Genomic DNA, 18,189 nt, shown 5'->3' with positions numbered 1-18,189 from the left:
AGACAAAACAAAACAAACAAAAGAAAACTTGAATATTTTTATTTTACTTAGAACAAAATTGGATCAATGATATTTGTACAACTTTCAGTCCAAAAAGCATTAAAATTGTTTTTGTGGATCATTCTTCTGAGGTGAAAATTAATAAAGATAAGCTATTTAAACAATAAGTTAAAATGGTGATATTTTTAGCTCAACAGTAAAAACAATTCAAGCTTCATTACCAAATCAAGTTTAGATATGAGAATGTATGTTCCATTACAATTCTTTCCTTCAAAGAGATCTGTTAAAGACTTTACCAACCAACATTCCAATCATAATTATAAAGAGAATGAGAAGGATTAACAGTGAGAGGAATAGTAACTATCGTAATTAAAATCTTGATTTCACTAGAGAGGAGAAGTTTTATAATAAAACAACTCAAAAGCACTTCCAATGACTGAAGTAATAAGTTCAAGTTTGCCTAAAATGAGGATGATAATTAATATAGTTAAGAGTTAAGAAAATACCTGTTTTTTTTCTTTAAACCATAACCAACATACTTTTCTACATATCATGTAGCAAACTTACCACATAAGAATCAGTACTGAAAATGCAGAATTTCATAACAAATTGAGTTTTAACATGTTTTCTCATGGGGCTTTCTTGTTGTTTGTTTGGTTGGATTTGTATTTTTATTTATATTTTCTTTTGTTTGCTCTGTTTTTTGTAGGGAACTTTTAAAAAAAGTTTATATGGACAAAGTTTTCCTAACACATGCACACGAGTACGTGAACACACACACACACACACACACACACACACACACACACCATAACTTCATTGAAAAAAATATAAGTCAAAGAAAAGCATTTTTACATAATTCCCAAAGTTCTATGTATACCTTCACTGATCAGAATGCTTTCTTCATTCTTGATAACAACAGCTTGGCTTATATATAAGCAACTGTAAGATGCAGAATACCTAATTTTCTGTTGCAAAAATTTATATAATCTGACTTATGACATCATTATTTTTGTGTGTATTTGTTTCTATTAGACTTTGTATTCTACCTTTCTTGCTACCTGCATCTATAATTCTTTATTTTAATTTTGATTATTGTGTAATTTTCATGTTAATATTTCACAAGGTGATCCATCTGATTGCTGATAGATGGTAGGGCTGCCTATATTATTTAAAGATTCTGAGCACTTTTTAAATGTTTGATGTGAATATGTGCAAGTATTTTCTAAGCAAAAGTAAAATTTTAGTATCAGAATTATGCACTTTTTCATATTCCCAAAAGAATGGCTATAAGTTTTTTTTTTTTTTTTTAATTTTTTTTAATCACTTCCACCTATCAATATATGAGTGTTCCTTTCCTGAGAATACTCTCCAACACGTGAGGTCAGATTTCAATTGCAATGGCACCTTGTTGCTATTTAGCTTATGTTTACTTGAGATAGATTCCAAAATTGATAAACTAAATTGAAAAATTAGTACTTCAAATTATAATACAGATGAATCACTTAATCAATGAGGATATGGTCAGAAGAGAAGGCACTTTGGATCTATTTTAAAATGAGATTTATCAGACTTAACTAGAGATAATAAAACTATTGAGAAGTCAAGGGGAATTCAAATCATGAAAAAGTCAAAAATTGTTGATTCAGAGGTGATCACCAGTGAATCTTAACAATATTATTAAATACTGTCACCACAGATATTTTTTAGTAACATTTTGTTAGCTTTTGTAAACATCAGCAATTAAATTGTGCATTGCTGTCAATTTTTGCTGTATGATCTAACAATGATATTGATTTCACAAAACTCTCCTCCACTGAAGTCTGCAACTTCCTACGCAGAAAAAGGTTTGTCCTTCCCTTCTTTTTCCAATCATGTTGAGAACTTCTTGTAGTACTTTCTAATGCAAACCACATGGTGAACTGGATTCTGAGCAAGTTTCCAGCTCAGCTGTATTGCACATAACTTCATAGTGGTGATACTTTGCAACTCTGGTCAACACAGTGTCCCTACAAACCCTGTAAACTTACTCTTGAACCTCCCAGTAGTGCTGGGGATATGGCTCAGTGGTAGCACACTTGCCTAGCATACAGGACAAGCTGAGTTTGATTTCCAGCACTGAAAAAACAAAACAATAAAAACTCTCTGAGAGAAAACCATGCAAAACACATAATACGTCCATTGAATTCAGTGTGACTATTTTACATAAGAGAAACATACTTATGATCTCTCTTAAAAGAGGACATAAATCCCAAAAGTTACAGTGTATGCTTCTGAATGATAATCAATGTTATAGCTTGGTTCCTACCGAATTTTGATATAAGGTAAATATGGAATTATACCTTTAACATGGTCAGAAAAACAAAAAAATGAAATTTAAATATGTATATTTCATATGTATATATGAAAGTGGAAAAATGTAATTTTTGTAACTTTTTTTTCTGTTATTGGTCTTTTAGCTATGTGCTATCTACTGAATATATATCTACTGTGTTCCCCCCAAATTTGTGTTTTGAAATACTACCTCAATGTTAGTGGTATTAAGAAATAGGGCCTTGGCAGGTCAGAACCTTCAAAAATGGATTAATGCTCTGAGGACAAGATCCTGAAAAACTACCTCACACCTATGCCACATGAGAATGCAGGGATACGATGGCCATAAGCAGGAAGCAGAGTCTCACTATATGCCAGCACCTTCATCTAGGACTTCCCAGATTCAAAATTCTGAGAAACCAAAGTTTTTATAAGCTGTTTCCTCTGTAGTATTGTCACGAGCAGCTTCTCAGCCTTGTCTGGTTACCAGGAGTTCCCTTCCGGATATCTGCACTGGACCCCGGACCGCGACGTACGCGAACACCAAGCACAAACTCGATTGCCTTTTGAAATGCTGGTTTATTCGCACACCACACAAAGCAATACACGAGGTGGCTGGCACACAACTGCACGATCTTACTCTCAGGTGACGAGAGTTAGTTGTGAGCAATTACATGGAGTTTCCCCCGCGCTTATATACTTTACAAGTTGTTCATACCTAACTTATCTAACATAAGCATACTGCCTGACTACTTTATCATCCTATGACCACAACTTAGAAGGTTACATCATCCACACTCAAAAAGGTTACATCATCCACTTATCTAACATAGACACACTCTCTGGTCATCTTGTGACCAGCACTAAAAAGTCACTGAGTTACTGCAAAGTCCAAACAAGTCCAAACAAGTTTCTCTGCTGATCCATGCTGACCCTTCATTCCTGATGTTTTACTCCTGTCATTCCACCCCCTTGATACGGAGGTGCCGAGGGTACTGCTGGTGCCGATGTATCAAAGCGACAAGTACGGTCCCCTGTCTTAGGTCGTCCATTCGGAAGTTGCCCGTCCTCGGGGAGACGTATGGGCTGTCGCAACCCTTCGAACCAATTTTCAGATTGGAAGATGCAATCCACGGCATCCATGCAGCCACCAACCACACAGGAGTGTAGAAAAGGTGCAATCATAGTACGAATCTCACAGCAAAAGGGAGCTTTCACATGTGGCACAAAAGGATGTGTCAGTCGTGAATAAACATCAAAATTCAAATCCTTCACTAACGATAAATCTATCACCATATTGTGAATTATCATAAATGGATAATCAACATCTTTTTCCAAGAACATCGGAATTGGAGTCATGCGATCCTTCCGGAACAACAGGTCGTTCCTCAATTTGCGTCCTAATATCCGTCTGATGATTATCTGGTCCACAGACATAGTTCCTCAAGAAATTCTATAACGTTAACCAAGTCTGGGTAAGTTTTGGTGACAATCGACATAAGTCCACAATTTAACAAAATAAGGCTTACAGATATTCCTTAAGCATATATCAAACAAAGATCTAGGGTTATACGTCTTCCTCCGTCTGCATTGCGCAAAACTCCTACATAATAACTCATCACCAAACAACAATGATCTATCATAGCTAAGGGAAATAATCCCATTAATGTAAAAAGCAAATGCATTAGATTGCTGTGTCAACAAATCATGATCAGACTTCATTACTTCCGTGAACAATCCAAATAAACCCTTAACACACGAGTGTACATCATACCTACAATAAACATTACAGTGCGAATTAATATTAGGAATACAGTTCCAAACATGTTTTAAGAATACACATAAAGAAGGTACAATACCCTCCAAATTATTATCCAGCGGACACCATGGTCCACTGCGTAAGGTTACTAGTCTACATAAAAGAGAAAAACGTTCCTGCCCAAACAGTGTATATGCACTATATAAAAACCATGTATTTACATGAAATTCGATGCAAAGATGACAATTTGCATAGTGCAACTGTTCAGAATAATTCCTCGATCTTGCCGTCCTTCTCCTTCTTGGATTTAATTTTCTTAGTGCCTTTCGCTTCATGGTCTCTGTAATGTTGAAGTTTATCCATTTTAATGTAAGTTTTCTTTCCTGCAGACTTATTAATCTTTAAACAAACCTTAATGCATAATACTAATAATACAAAACAACATACATATAGCAATCCTTCCTTAAGCCAGTGGAAAGGATTCCATCTCATAATGCAACTAACATCTGCATGAACTAATTTTCTAAAGAAACCTACAAAACTACAATCATAAGTATACTGAAAGTCACGCGGAATCAAATATCCAGAATCAACTAACATTTTAACTTTATGAGTTTCTCCTGAAAATCTTTGGAGAAGTTCAGTAGTTTGATTATGTACTGTCTCAATTTCCTTTCCTAATGAAGCATAAACGGATTTGGCTGCCTCTGTTGCTTTCATCATCTTTTTATATTCTTCTGACAGAGGTGGTTGGGGTACAAAAGAATGTAACCCAAAAGTATGATTAGACATATAAACCACCTGAGTCAGGACTCGTAAGTTTTGCGTAGCAGTAAAACTCTTAGACCTAAATAGATGTTTCTTAACAGTTAGATTCATATGTTCCATCATCATGACATTAGTATGTACATGACAACCAGCATTCAAACTTAAAGAATCACTATAAGAAATGTTTTGCCATCGTCGAACTATGTAAGGTTCAGGATAACAAGACAACATATTAAAATTCCCAAGATCGAACAGAGTAGCCTGAGGCATAGATATAGTTATATCAGAAGTCCTAGGTTCATCTGAGAAAAGATCATATGCTATAATAGTTGTTTTACCTATAGCATAAGTGGCTTCACTAGGCACATAATATGACATATTGTTCCATTTTAACCAATAAAACTTATCAAACGGTATTATCCAATCTTTACCAATTTTCTTCGGTATAGCCTTAGTTGGATATCCTATTACAACCTTAGATGTCGACATTTGCCATAAATTAATCATGCAAACACCAGTTTCACACCAAGAATCCTTTGTAGGATCTAATATGGTTATAGCTGATGCAGTTTCCATGCCTATGCCAGTTCTAAATAACAGTCTTATTTCTTCTAATCCCGCGGTGATCATTGCTTGCAGATGTTCACACTCCTGAGTTGCCTCCAATTGTTTCATACGTACATTCCATGATGCATCCATAGTCTCAATCACCTTACTTAGTGAATCAACATGATGTTTCAAAAGTTCCTGTTCTGCAGAAAGTCTTTCCATAAGTAAAGATGCGGAGTGCAGATTTTTAGATAATTGTGAGATAACAAAGTTCTGTTTATTCTGAAGTCCTCGAAGAGCAGAAATTTCCACTCGAAGTTCCTCCGTCATTGCTCCAGCGATCGCTGCCCCCAAAGCTGCTCCGGCCAGGAAAGCGCCAATCGCTGCGAACTGCAAAGGTCTTCGTCCTGCTGCATTTCTTTGAACTGAATAAAACAAATCTGGCAACACAGTAGACTCAAAAGAAGGACATACAGTTTCACCTTTCAACAAGTCACTAACAGACAATCGTAACACAATTGGCTGTACTTGTGGTTGTATCAAAAATCTAACTGGCTGATGTAATAAAGGTAAAAATCCTGGAGCCTCTAAAGTCTTCATAAAATTACCGTCCTTTTCCTTGCGTGGGAAGAGGACCGCTCTTGGGAAATGGGCAGTAACCCATCCCTTGGTTCCATTAAATCCTCCTCTATCGATTAAACAAGGATTCAAAGAGGTCGGTTCCATGTAGCATTTCTGCATATCCATCTTTGTACTATATATAATATGATTACCTGCATGTGCATCAAACACATCAGTATTATTATGTAAAACATCATGTGTTACAATATCATAAAGATTCCATTCATTGTCACTTCCTGGTAATAACATATACCAGTAATAAGGTAATTTTCCTGGATATATTTTACTAGACCAAGTAGAGAAATCCATTCCTTGTGTCAACCACCATTTCAGAGTTCTTCTATCTGCTACATCCACATGGTATCTAATTATAGTATCCCAGAGCTGTGCTCTAGGGCACCCAGTCTTCAATGACCAGTAGTCATCAGCATTTACCAGGTAAGTTTCTGTTTTGTAATTCACTAAAGTAACTTCATCCAAATCTGGTGGTACAAATGCAAGAGAATATACTGTTGGATGTAAAGTATAATCCCTCGTTTGTTTTTCCTCATTGCCTAATACAACATTACCACCTTCATAATGTTTGGAAACATTTCCAGTTATATTTACATCAAGAGGAATATCATAGTACGTGGAATCATTATGCATAATAGACCTATGAATACCAATCACATATTGCCATGAATGTGGAAACCATCTGCAAATAGATCTTTCCATAGCTAAACTAACATTTTTAGTGTCCACATAATTAGAATCAACTCCCATCGGGATTGACATATTATGGACATTCACTCTGATTTTGTCATCACTCAAATTAAACACGGGAATCAAAGTCCCAAAGAAATTATCATAAAACTTAAAGGTACAGTCTTGGCATTTATAATAAGGCCACTTTGAAGATTCTCCTTTGGATCCATTATAAGTATAATCTACCTGCAGAAATGTGACATTATAAAAGTATTTATTCAAAATATCCTTGGGTGTGATAACCAATACAGGTTGCCAGGACTGATTATCAAACCTATGCCACGTATTATTCACCTCAAGATGCATATGAGAGGCATTCAAATATACAGCATGAAGAGGATTCTGTACACAATTTTGTCTGCTAAAATTATAACACCATGTCCAATTAAATATATTATAGTATTGTGTGTAGTTTTTCCACACTGTCTGGTTAACAATGTATTTGTCCACGGTGAATTTATAATCATGTAACCCTGGACTATGCACTCTCTGTCCCAATTTCGGGCTATCCACAATCTCTGAGAGGTCCCATTCATTATTGGCATTTTTAAAGACATACCTCCTTGTTTTGTTTTCAAATAATAGCCATCCAGAGTGATTAAACATTCCAAATTCAGGATGTAATACCCCAGTCGTCCTGTAAGCCGGACCCAGCCTACAGGCCTGTGTGTGAATCTTATAAGTTACAGATGAATAATTACCAATTTTATAATAATATCTATATTGGCACCACTTAAGGAAGGTTGAATCAACAGGGAAGCAAACTCTACCAATAAATGCTTGTCCCTGTGTTCGGTTAAGCATATCTCCAAAAATGCTACGGATACAAACATACCCGATTTTGTCCTTTAATTTAGGAGGCGTGGCCACTGGTTTAACCAAGTTATGGGTAAATGGCTGTGGTAAAGGGTCGGTCAACACAACAGGTGATCGCCAGGTGGCGGTACCTAAGGTATTGACTTTCCACCAATTATCTATAGTAAGATAAGATTGGTTCCGTATTTCTAAGGATCTATCAGGATTCTGTAGGATCTCGAACTTTCCATATATAGGTAAATTAGGAAAATCCGCTACACAAGAAACATAATGGGTATAATTCAAATGAGTTCTGCTTTGCACATCTTCAATATATATAGACATATTCCTTTGTTTAGTGCTCATGGAATCTAGATACTGCTGTAACTCTTTTGGACACCATGTCCCGTAGGGTTCAACTAAAACTTGCGGCCATCTAGGCAACGGTCTAGCTCCTTGTAAATGTCTAGGCAATCTTTTCCACTCATCCAACATTTCCTTAGAATCATTATATGGCAACAAATTTATCCCCAACGTAGTTGTTCGTGGGGTTGTAGTTGTAATTTCACCAGAACCTCCTTCTTCTCCATCATCATATGAAGAATAGTCATATTCTTCATATTCATAATCGAATAAATTATAATCATTCTGTTTGTTGGACACCCAAACCTGAAAAGGCAGTGATGCAACATCCTTTTCTGCTGCTTTTATACATGTAAAGTCATCCTCTTCTGTAGACTCCTCAAAAGTATATACAGTAAGGTTTGGATTATTAAGCACTGCTGCTGTAGCATTATAGCTCTTAACTAAAGGTTTGCCTCCAAGTTTCCTATAATAATACACAAAATGTGGCTTATAAGACCACATATCCATAATCCCAGGTACCAGATGACATCGGAGGGGGTTAGTTTCATATTTATTAGAATATCCTCCATCCGCACTAGATCTAAACATTGGGCTATATACCCCAACTGTATTGATGTCCCAAAAATGGTCACACTCCTTAGGTGCGGAGTGTTTGTTATAATGGTGGCAAAATGCATAATTATGATAAAACAGGTATCTAATAGCAGTAAAATTTTGTAGGAATTTGTTACTTCTCCAATATTGTGGTATTACTGCACAAGAATTATTACACTCTTGAAGTGAATGAGTGAAATTAATATAATTGAAGATCCAATCTTTGTAAGAATACTTGGTCAGGTTAATGTTCCTGATACCAAAATAATATGGAGTCGTAGTAGTAAAAGTAGTGGGAGTTGTAGTTTGATTTCCCATTACTGAATAGAACTGCAGGGCTATCAAAAGTAGCAAAAATAGCAAAAGTAACAAAGTCCTAGGTGCCATTACCAGAAACATAGTGTATAATTAAGTACATAACAGGGTAGCAAATCTCGTACCAACAATTTATGATTAAAACAAGTAGAACCATTCAAAAGAGCTGTCTGCCATTCGTTACAATGAAAATATCCACCCAAAAACAAGCAAGAATATACAATCAGGATAATAAAGCATATATTAAACAAGACACACAAACGTTTACCTAGTGACAACATCTTGGCTTTTTACTAATCTGAGGTCCCCTTTTCCAGTTGATACCCATAGGGTATTTCCTTGTCCGTGTGATACAATCTCACCTTTAATCACAGAGTTATCCTTTCTGTTACGTATCCACACCTTATATGGTCTTATATTATCTGGGTTTGGGTCCCCGTCTGCCTGCACATCGATGTCCTTTTGGAATGTTTCCTCAAAGGGTGATCTCCTGTGCAGTCTTTGCCTAGAATTAAGTTCAAAAACTGCAATCAGTATTGCCTTGTCAAATGGCACATCTTGTCCTATCTGCCACAATTTAGTCTTTAATAATCCATTGAACCTTTCAATATTTCCTGCTGCTTGTGGGTTATAGGCCAAATGAAAATCCCAATTAATTCCTAAAACGTCAGCTAATTTCTTAACATTTCTACCAGTAAAATGAGAACCCTGATCAGAAGTCACATTCCAAGGACATCCATATGCTGCACACCAGCTCCAAATAGTTTTCATAGTAGAGCTTTGATCTGCATGTCTACTTGCACATGCATGTCCCAATCCGGTACTACAATCTACCATAGTACACACATATTTTCCATTCTGCAAAGGACCAATATAATCAATTTGTACCTTTTCATGAAATCCTCTTGGTGACGGCCTATTATGGGGTGGATCCCTCCGGAAACGTTGTACCGAGGATGCGCATAATTCACATCCAGATATCGCACGCTTGCATGCTCCCCAGGTGACTTTTATATTTCTTCCTTGAAACCATTGGAACATTCCATGTGTTCCAATATGTCCTAATTCCTTATGCAATTGTCGGATTTCATCATCCGAAATATCAGCATTCAATTCAGGAAGTTTTATATGCCAATTTGGGTCACGTTTCAACCGAATCTTTGTATCTGTTCTATCTGATATTTTCCAAGGGGCCTTATTCACCAATTTTAGCCCTTCGGAGTCAAATTTACTCAATTTGTCTGCCACATTATTAAATTTAGATATTTCATCTGTACGTCCTGTGTGAGCATCAACGTGCGCTATCTTTACATGTATAGGTGCCTCCGCAAGAAATTTCCAAATATGTATTCCCCATACATCTTTTCCATTAATTTTATAATCAGATTCCTTCCACTTTGCAGACCATATGGCAATACCATTACAAACTGCCCATGAGTCCGAAAAAACGTGTATATACTTTTTCTTTTCATGGATAGATTGTTCAACGGCCAATTTTACTGCACAGAGTTCTGCTAACTGTGCTGAGGCATCCGAGCCTTCCTTCACTAAGATCTTTTTATCACTTGGTCGATATGCCACAGCTTTCCATTTAGTGATATTTCCTACTACTTTACTTGATCCATCTGTGAACCATGCATTTTTATGAGAAGCAACTGCCCCCCATTTTCCAATAGGTTGTGTCTTTGGTTGTTTAACCTCTACCGGTACTTCTACTATAGGCTGAGCAAAAACTAATTCTGATAACCTTAATGTCTTATTATTCCCTGACACTGTTGCATCATTAATTATAGTTAACAAATACCATTTCCATTTCAACACTTTTTGTTCCATGGGTAAACCTCTAAAGTCTTCCTCCTTAGTTCGTACCCAATCCAAAATTGGTATCTGAGTTCTTAATGTAACTATTCTATTAGTTAAAACAAAACCTAGACTCTGTACCGCCGTATAAGCTGTCCACACTGTTTTTTCAAAGAAAGAGTATTTGTTTTCGGAAAAAGGAAATCTTTTGGAGTAAAACCCAACTGGTTTAGTCTGACTATTACTTTTAGTATATATGCCCCAATTTCCAAAGTCATTGGCATATATTATATCAATTATAATTTCTTCACCAGGTTGAGGTACATACAATTGGGTATATGTCTGAACATATTCCTTAGCTAATTCTAATGACTTTTTCTGTTCCGGTCCCCATACAAAGTCCGCAGCTTTCCTGCATACCCTGTGTATTGGAGCCAGAATCATTTGTAAATATGGAATATGTAATCTCCAATATCCCAAAATGCCCATCACCTGCTGAGCCTCTGTCTTGGTTTTTGGTGACTGTAAAGCCAAAATCTTATTTATCACTGCATCCGGAACCTTAGGTCCTTCTGTAGTCCACACCACCCCCAGATACTTAACTGACGTGGCTGGACCCTGAATTTTATCAGGATTGATGGACCATCCTTTTGATTTCAATAATGTAACTACCTCGTCCTTTACCTTATTTAACTCGGTCATATCTTTCCCAGCAATTAATATATCATCTACATATAACCATAACTTAGTAGTTCCTTTATCTTGAAAGTCCTTTAACGTTTCTTGTAAAGTTACATGTGCTATAATTGGGCTATTTTTATATCCTTGTGGTAACCTCTTAAACTTATATTGTACTGATTCCCAAGTGAATGTAGTCAATTCTCTACTCTTAATATCCAATGGGATAGCGAAAAACATATCACTCAAATCTATAGCACAAAAACAAGTAGGTGAAAAATTCCTAATTTGAGCATAAATAGACTCTACATCTGGAAGGGTACCTGGCATAGAGGGGGTTACTTTATTTATATTCCTATAGTCTACCGTCAATCTCCACTTGCCATTAGGTTTCATAACAGGCCATACTGGACTGTTATATTTAAATGATGATGCCTTTTCTATTATATCTTTTTCCAACATTTCCTTTATTGTGACGCTAATCTCTTCATGTCCTCCTTTAATAGGATACTGTTTAGTAAACACTGGTGGAGTATGGGGCAATTTTACTGGATCAATCTTTACTTGACTTAAAATTTTTGTTTCAAAACACTTTAATCTCTTCAAAGGTAACCATTCACCATATAATAACCTGAGTTCCTGAATTCCTAATACTCCATGTGGAACTTTGCCTACCAATATTTGTATTGTATAATCCAAATCATATATTTTAAATGTTACCCATTCTTTTCTCATTTCTGCCCTATGTCCAGATACTCCTTGTACTATAACTTTTTCCTTAGCTGGTTTATTATTTACAAAATCATCTCTGACTATTGTTACCTCGCTTCCCGTATCTATCAGGAAGGAGTCTGTATATTCTTGATTATCAACTATAAATTTTAATTGTATGAACGGCCGGGTGTCGGGCTGTTTTGCCATCTGGGTGTTCCAAACCTTGGCATTGTTAAACCAAACCTTCCTCTCTGGCCCTGCACCTGATTTCCTCGCGGCACCGGCCTTTGTGGCTTCATTCTGCTTCCTATCTGCCTGTTGTTTACAGCAACATTTCCTTGTGTCCAGGCTTGTCCTGGTCGCACCTTTCTCCAGTCTTTGCCATTTCCCAACATATTTCTGTTTCTTGGGAGGCTCCGCTGGCCAGGCGGGCCTCCCAAACGGAAGTTTTTTGTCTGGAAACATTGACTGTTCCCATTTGTCTGGTAGCATTTAATATTTCCGTTGCCATTTGTTGGAAAGCAGACTGGGTTTCGGGCTTTAGCTTGAAATGACATTGCAGCTTGAAATGACATTTTGTGCTCTTGTTGTAATTCTCGATGTTGCTTTAAGAACTCAACTACATCCCATAGGGTGTTGGCTCCAGCTAGCATGGTTGCCAACATCATTCTATGCTGTTCTGGTGCTCCTTTTATAATTATTCTCCTGAGCGCGGCTGTTAAGTGAGCACTTAAAGGGGATCCTTGAAACTGATTATAAATTTTGCTAAAAATAGCTAACTTCTTTACTATCTTAATCCCTTCACTGGGATTCTTCCACTGTACCTGGCCTTCAAAGACACCCCAATCTATATGTGGGATGGCCTCTGCCCAGGCTATTGCAATCCAATCCCAAAGTGTGCGTACCCTGTCAGGTTCTTCTTGTATAATCTTTGCTAAAGTGTCCGCAACACTCGGATTGTCTATCTGGATATTAACCACCTGCATTTCCTTGCCTGCGAGTCTTATAGATTCGCCTCCCTTACTATGAATTGTAAACAAAAAGTCTCCGTCGGTCTGACCTTTCTGTGAAAAATCTTGCCTTAACTGAACCATTTCAGGTCTAGTTAAGTCCCTAGTTTCAATAACTTGTTCCAACCCATCTGGGCGTCCCCGTCCGGGTGTGGATGTTTTAATTACTGAAACTGGCATGCTGGCCTTATCAGGAGCTTCCAGTTGGTTCAATATATCTTTCAAAAATGGGTTATTACTTCCATTTTTAAGGGCTTCTTTTACTAACCTTTTGCCTCTTAGCCTGTCATCATCTATATCATCTATAATTTTACATAATATTCCCGGGATTTCTTTCTTGTCAGCCCGTTCCATTATGGGCTTGACGGTCTGAGGATTACTTAATGTTACCTCAACTGTGGTTCCTTTCTGGAACTCAGGCATCTTTGCCTGAACAATTCTTTCAATACCTCGCCATGGCGATTGAGATTTTAATTCCTTTTGCTCGAGCTTTAGTTCTCCTATTCTACATTTCTGCCTAAATCTTTTTATTACTTCCTTGAAGCCCATGTTGCTATTTTTAAGAGGATCCTCAGTTTAGCTATATGAATTTTCCAAGCAATAAACCCGTTTGTTTCTATCTTATAAGGTATCTGACTTATTCCCTGATGCCAGCTATATAGTGCCCAATTCTCTATCCTTTCCTTAAGCCACCCCATGCACAGGGACCACCGTCCTCCTAAGGATTTTGGTGGGGGCACTCCCCTTTCATTCCACCTTCAGCCTAGACGCCGGACGATCACGGTCATTCTAGGTTTTCAGTAGAAGAAATTGTGCATTGCCATGTGGGTTATATTTACCTGCTCCGGAGCTCTTCTTCCGTATCCTGCCGACTACGCCAACTGTCACGAGCAGCTTCTCAGCCTTGTCTGGTTACCAGGAGTTCCCTTCCGGATATCTGCACTGGACCCCGGACCGCGACGTACGCGAACACCAAGCACAAACTCGATTGCCTTTTGAAATGCTGGTTTATTCGCACACCACACAAAGCAATACACGAGGTGGCTGGCACACAACTGCACGATCTTACTCTCAGGCGACGAGAGTTAGTTGTGAGCAATTACATGGAGTTTCCCCCGCGCTTATATACTTTACAAGTTGTTCATACCTAACTTATCTAACATAAGCATACTGCCTGACTACTTTATCATCCTATGACCACAACTTAGAAGGTTACATCATCCACACTCAAAAAGGTTACATCATCCACTTATCTAACATAGACACACTCTCTGGTCATCTTGTGACCAGCACTAAAAAGTCACTGAGTTACTGCAAAGTCCAAACAAGTCCAAACAAGTTTCTCTGCTGATCCATGCTGACCCTTCATTCCTGATGTTTTACTCCTGTCAAGTATGTACAGCACCATGTATGGTATATATTCTGTTAAAATAACTGAAATGGACTAAGTTAATGATTTATGGCTTCCTCCCTCTACTCTCCAGTTTACATTCTCCTTTTTTAACTGAATACCTTAACATTCTGTGTTATTTCATAAAACAATACACACAGATAAAAATATACAATGTCAATAATTTCAAGGAGCTTTGAAAAACATGTTCATTAGGTTCATTTATAAAATAATCTATTATTATTGTCTGCTGCAGTCTGGCTGGGCACAAATGCCGCAGTCTGGCTGGGCACACAATCACGAGCCACCACACAGCTTGTAGATTCAAACAGCAACTCTTTATTCCCGAACTCACACTAGCCGTCTACAAACACGTTCTGGGGAAATCCACGTTCTCTGCCCAAATCCACTCCCACTGGGCTTCTGTCTCCCAAAAAATACTGTCTGAATCCCGTGAGAACTCAAGGGGAACTCAGGCAGCAGGATACGCCCTATTCCCAGCAGGAATAATCTTAAACCTGGAACGCCCTAAACCTGATTATCCTAAACCGGGAACACCCTAATCCGCCCTGGTCCTTGAGCAAGGTCACCTACATTCAATGTCACTGCAAAATGTCCTATTTCCACGAGTCCTTCCACTAAGCAACATGGGGTATGCTGGCAGGAAATTGTCATACCTACTTGGCTAATGGCTCCCAGCAATTGTCATTTTCAAAATGCATTATATTCAGGAGAGTTCTAATAATTCAACTACTATATTTAGACTGTATGTCAACTGATTGCTAGTATAAGGATGATTGCCACATAAAAGTTAAAATTTTTACATTATTGAATCCAATGTTTATATAATAGGTTTAAATACGTAAATAAATTCTTTTAAAAAACAGAATATCAACCTAAGAGCATTAAAATATTACTGTAGGATAAAACACAATCCAAGCACACACAAAGCAGTCCAAGATCAAGGTTCTGTCATTGTTATTGTTAAGAGAGGTCCAGTTTTCTAGCTTATAGACATCCTGATCAATAAATATGAAAATTAAATTTTAAATGTTACTCTCACTAACATTATTTGTACATATTCTTATGGCCTGATTCTTGTGAATAATAATAAGAGATTAAATCTTAATCAGACAAACTCTGCTGTATAATGTTTATAATTACAAAAACTGTTTAATATTAGAGACATAAAAATGGAAGTTTGTTATCAAAAATAATAACACTGGATTATTTATATTTTAAATAGATCAATTAAATTTAAAAATTGTAAATTTTTTCAAGTGTACATTTCTTTAATCTTGTACTTATTTCATTTTCTGCCCTTCCACAATATGCCACTCTCTTTTTATATTTATGGATCTCTGAATACTTTTTTTGTTGGCTATACTGCTGAATATTATTATCAATGATCTTCCTAGAATGAATATACCAACAATAATGGGTAACCAAATCTATGGTATATAAACACTTTTTGAGTTAACTCTCATTCTAACTAAATATTACACAGTATTTAATTGTGATTATCATGTTTCATTTAATAGTCTTTATTTTGAAAACTTCTTTCATCAATACTGGTATTGTAACACTTCTTTTCTGTTTCAAATTTCTCATTACTTTTGACCTCTCACAGATATTGCATTTCAGGAGTAAATTTTTAGTACAGTAAATATCTTGGTGATTTTGTTTATTTATCAATTGCAGTTGGATTGTTTTTTGTTACTCTTGCAAAAATCCTATAAACCTACTTCAATTCTGAACCTGCATATTTTACTTCATTCCTTTTATCTTAAGCTGTATTAATCTTTTATTCTCATTTTAATGAATTTTCTCTACTGTGCTTTTAGTATGTTTTTTTCTCATCATGGTTTAGACAATCTAAGATTAGTTTACTGATTCATAATTGCATTTGGAAAAAAACATGTTTAAGCTTTATCCCAATAATATCTTAGAAACTACTTAAACTTTGAATTCTAAAATATTATTATATTTTTCTTTATTATGTTTTTCTCATTCCTTCTTGGTTGAAAATAAAGCTCACATAAAATTGCCTTCTTTCCTGTGATCTGGATGCAATATCTACGTTTGCTTGGAATTTTTGCTCCAATTTTTAGCCCAGACTCAGTTTCTCATTTTAGAGGTTCCCCTAGATTGAGCTATTTTGATTTTCACTTTCTTGAAAAAGATATATCCCTGTGCTAATTAAAATTTCAGATTAATTAAAATATTTTCTATCATCTCACTAGTAATAAACAAGTATTTATTAAGTTTCAGGATTTCTCTAGTTTTCATTAAAATTAAGGTTAGTAATCATGTTTAATTCTATGGAGGAAAAAGTGATATGTTACAGGAATGTGTCCTTTCAGAGTTTAAGTGTCTATGAAGCTATTGTTTTTACATCTGATGCAAACGCTGAATACCATAGTGCATTATGCATTGAAGGTGGCAGAGAGCAAGAAAGTCTGCAACCCAAACTATAAGTTGTACTTATATGATAGAGTCAAATTTATTTAAGTATTTATCACCTCTGACCTTGGTGGCATGGTATCCTGAAGAAGCTAAAGTAGTGTGTCATAGCACTACATACACAAAGCTGGTCCAGAATCCTGAAAAAATGAATGAGGATTTGGTGGAAGGCAGAGTAACAGAGTAACATAGCTGCTGCCTCATACCCCTGAGAAGACCTCAGATTATTGATAATTTGTATAAGTTACTGAATGGCTACAGCTTCTCTTCTACTCTCTAGCTCCCAAACAAGAATCTTCCTATACTATACCCCATTCAGAAACATAAAAGAAAGGGAATTCTGATGGTTAATCAGATTTTTTTTTTTGTCACTGTGACCAAAATATTTGACAAGAACAACATAGAGGAGGAAAAGTTGATTTTGAGCTCACATATATATGCCTGATATGACCAAGAAAAGTAATAAAGAAAAGATCTAAATAAGATATATTATTTTCTATGTGACATAACAAAACCTTATGGGGCACAACCCCACCAGGAGAATAAATGCTAAGACTGCCTATGTAGCTACTGAAATATGATGAAAATCACTTTAATTGGTAGCAAGTATGAGTTAGAAAATATAATTTCTTTGAAATAAAGACTTGGTGAAAGTGATTAGGAAGAGAAGGTAAAACTCATTCTCATATATTCTCAGAGAATAACCCTATTTGAAGGAAAAGAGACTCTTTTTAGACCAAAGATTTTGTGTGATCATAAATTAAACATAATTTTAAACTCCAAGATAGTAAATATATATATATATATATATATATATATATATATATATATATATATATATATATAATATTTTATTATTACTACTAAATGAGTGTTGTATATATTTACTTTATGCAATTTCACTTGATTTTGAGTTTAAAATAATGATTCTATCTTAATAATTTCCCCAAACCTTCATTTATAATATAAATACTTGAAAATAGTCAACAGGCAATGTAAAGAACACTTGATTATCCCTTATTAGATTCACCAATATTTGCATTTTGCCATGTTTGCATCTCTCTCCCTCTTTCTCTCTCTTTTATACATATGTATATTCATTCATTCATTCATTATGAAGAAAGACTTGAAAATTACTTCCAATGATCAATGAAACTTCACTATTAAATGCAATATCATGAAATCTGTTAAGAGTAATGCTATAATTTTTAAAGCACAATATCATAATATTAAGAAGATCAGTGATTAATAGTCTTATCTTTTCTGTAATGCAAATTAACATTTCTTTCTTTGTGGAAAATTTAATC

The 18,189-nt window shown here is 35.9% G+C and overlaps 1 long non-coding RNA gene across 3 annotated transcripts; it reads right to left on the bottom strand.

Moving 5' to 3' along the window:
- Positions 1-3,530: 3,530 nt before the first annotated feature.
- On the bottom strand, positions 3,531-14,042 carry LOC139706407 (uncharacterized). Of its 3 annotated transcripts, none has more exons than XR_011707970.1 (4): positions 13,869-14,042; positions 9,190-9,332; positions 4,294-4,412; positions 3,531-3,766 (listed from the first exon to the last, which is right to left on the bottom strand). It is a non-coding gene; the product is annotated as an uncharacterized lncRNA (long non-coding RNA). The 3 variants fall into 3 exon arrangements; XR_011707969.1 differs by having other exon boundaries at positions 9,230-9,332; XR_011707971.1 differs by lacking the exon at positions 9,190-9,332 and having other exon boundaries at positions 13,869-14,041.
- Between the last annotated feature and the right edge of the window lie 4,147 nt (positions 14,043-18,189).

Source organism: Marmota flaviventris, chromosome 7 (genome assembly GCF_047511675.1).
Source record: "Marmota flaviventris isolate mMarFla1 chromosome 7, mMarFla1.hap1, whole genome shotgun sequence".
NCBI lineage: Eukaryota > Metazoa > Chordata > Mammalia > Rodentia > Sciuridae > Marmota > Marmota flaviventris.
This window is presented reverse-complemented; position numbering and strand designations above follow the sequence as displayed.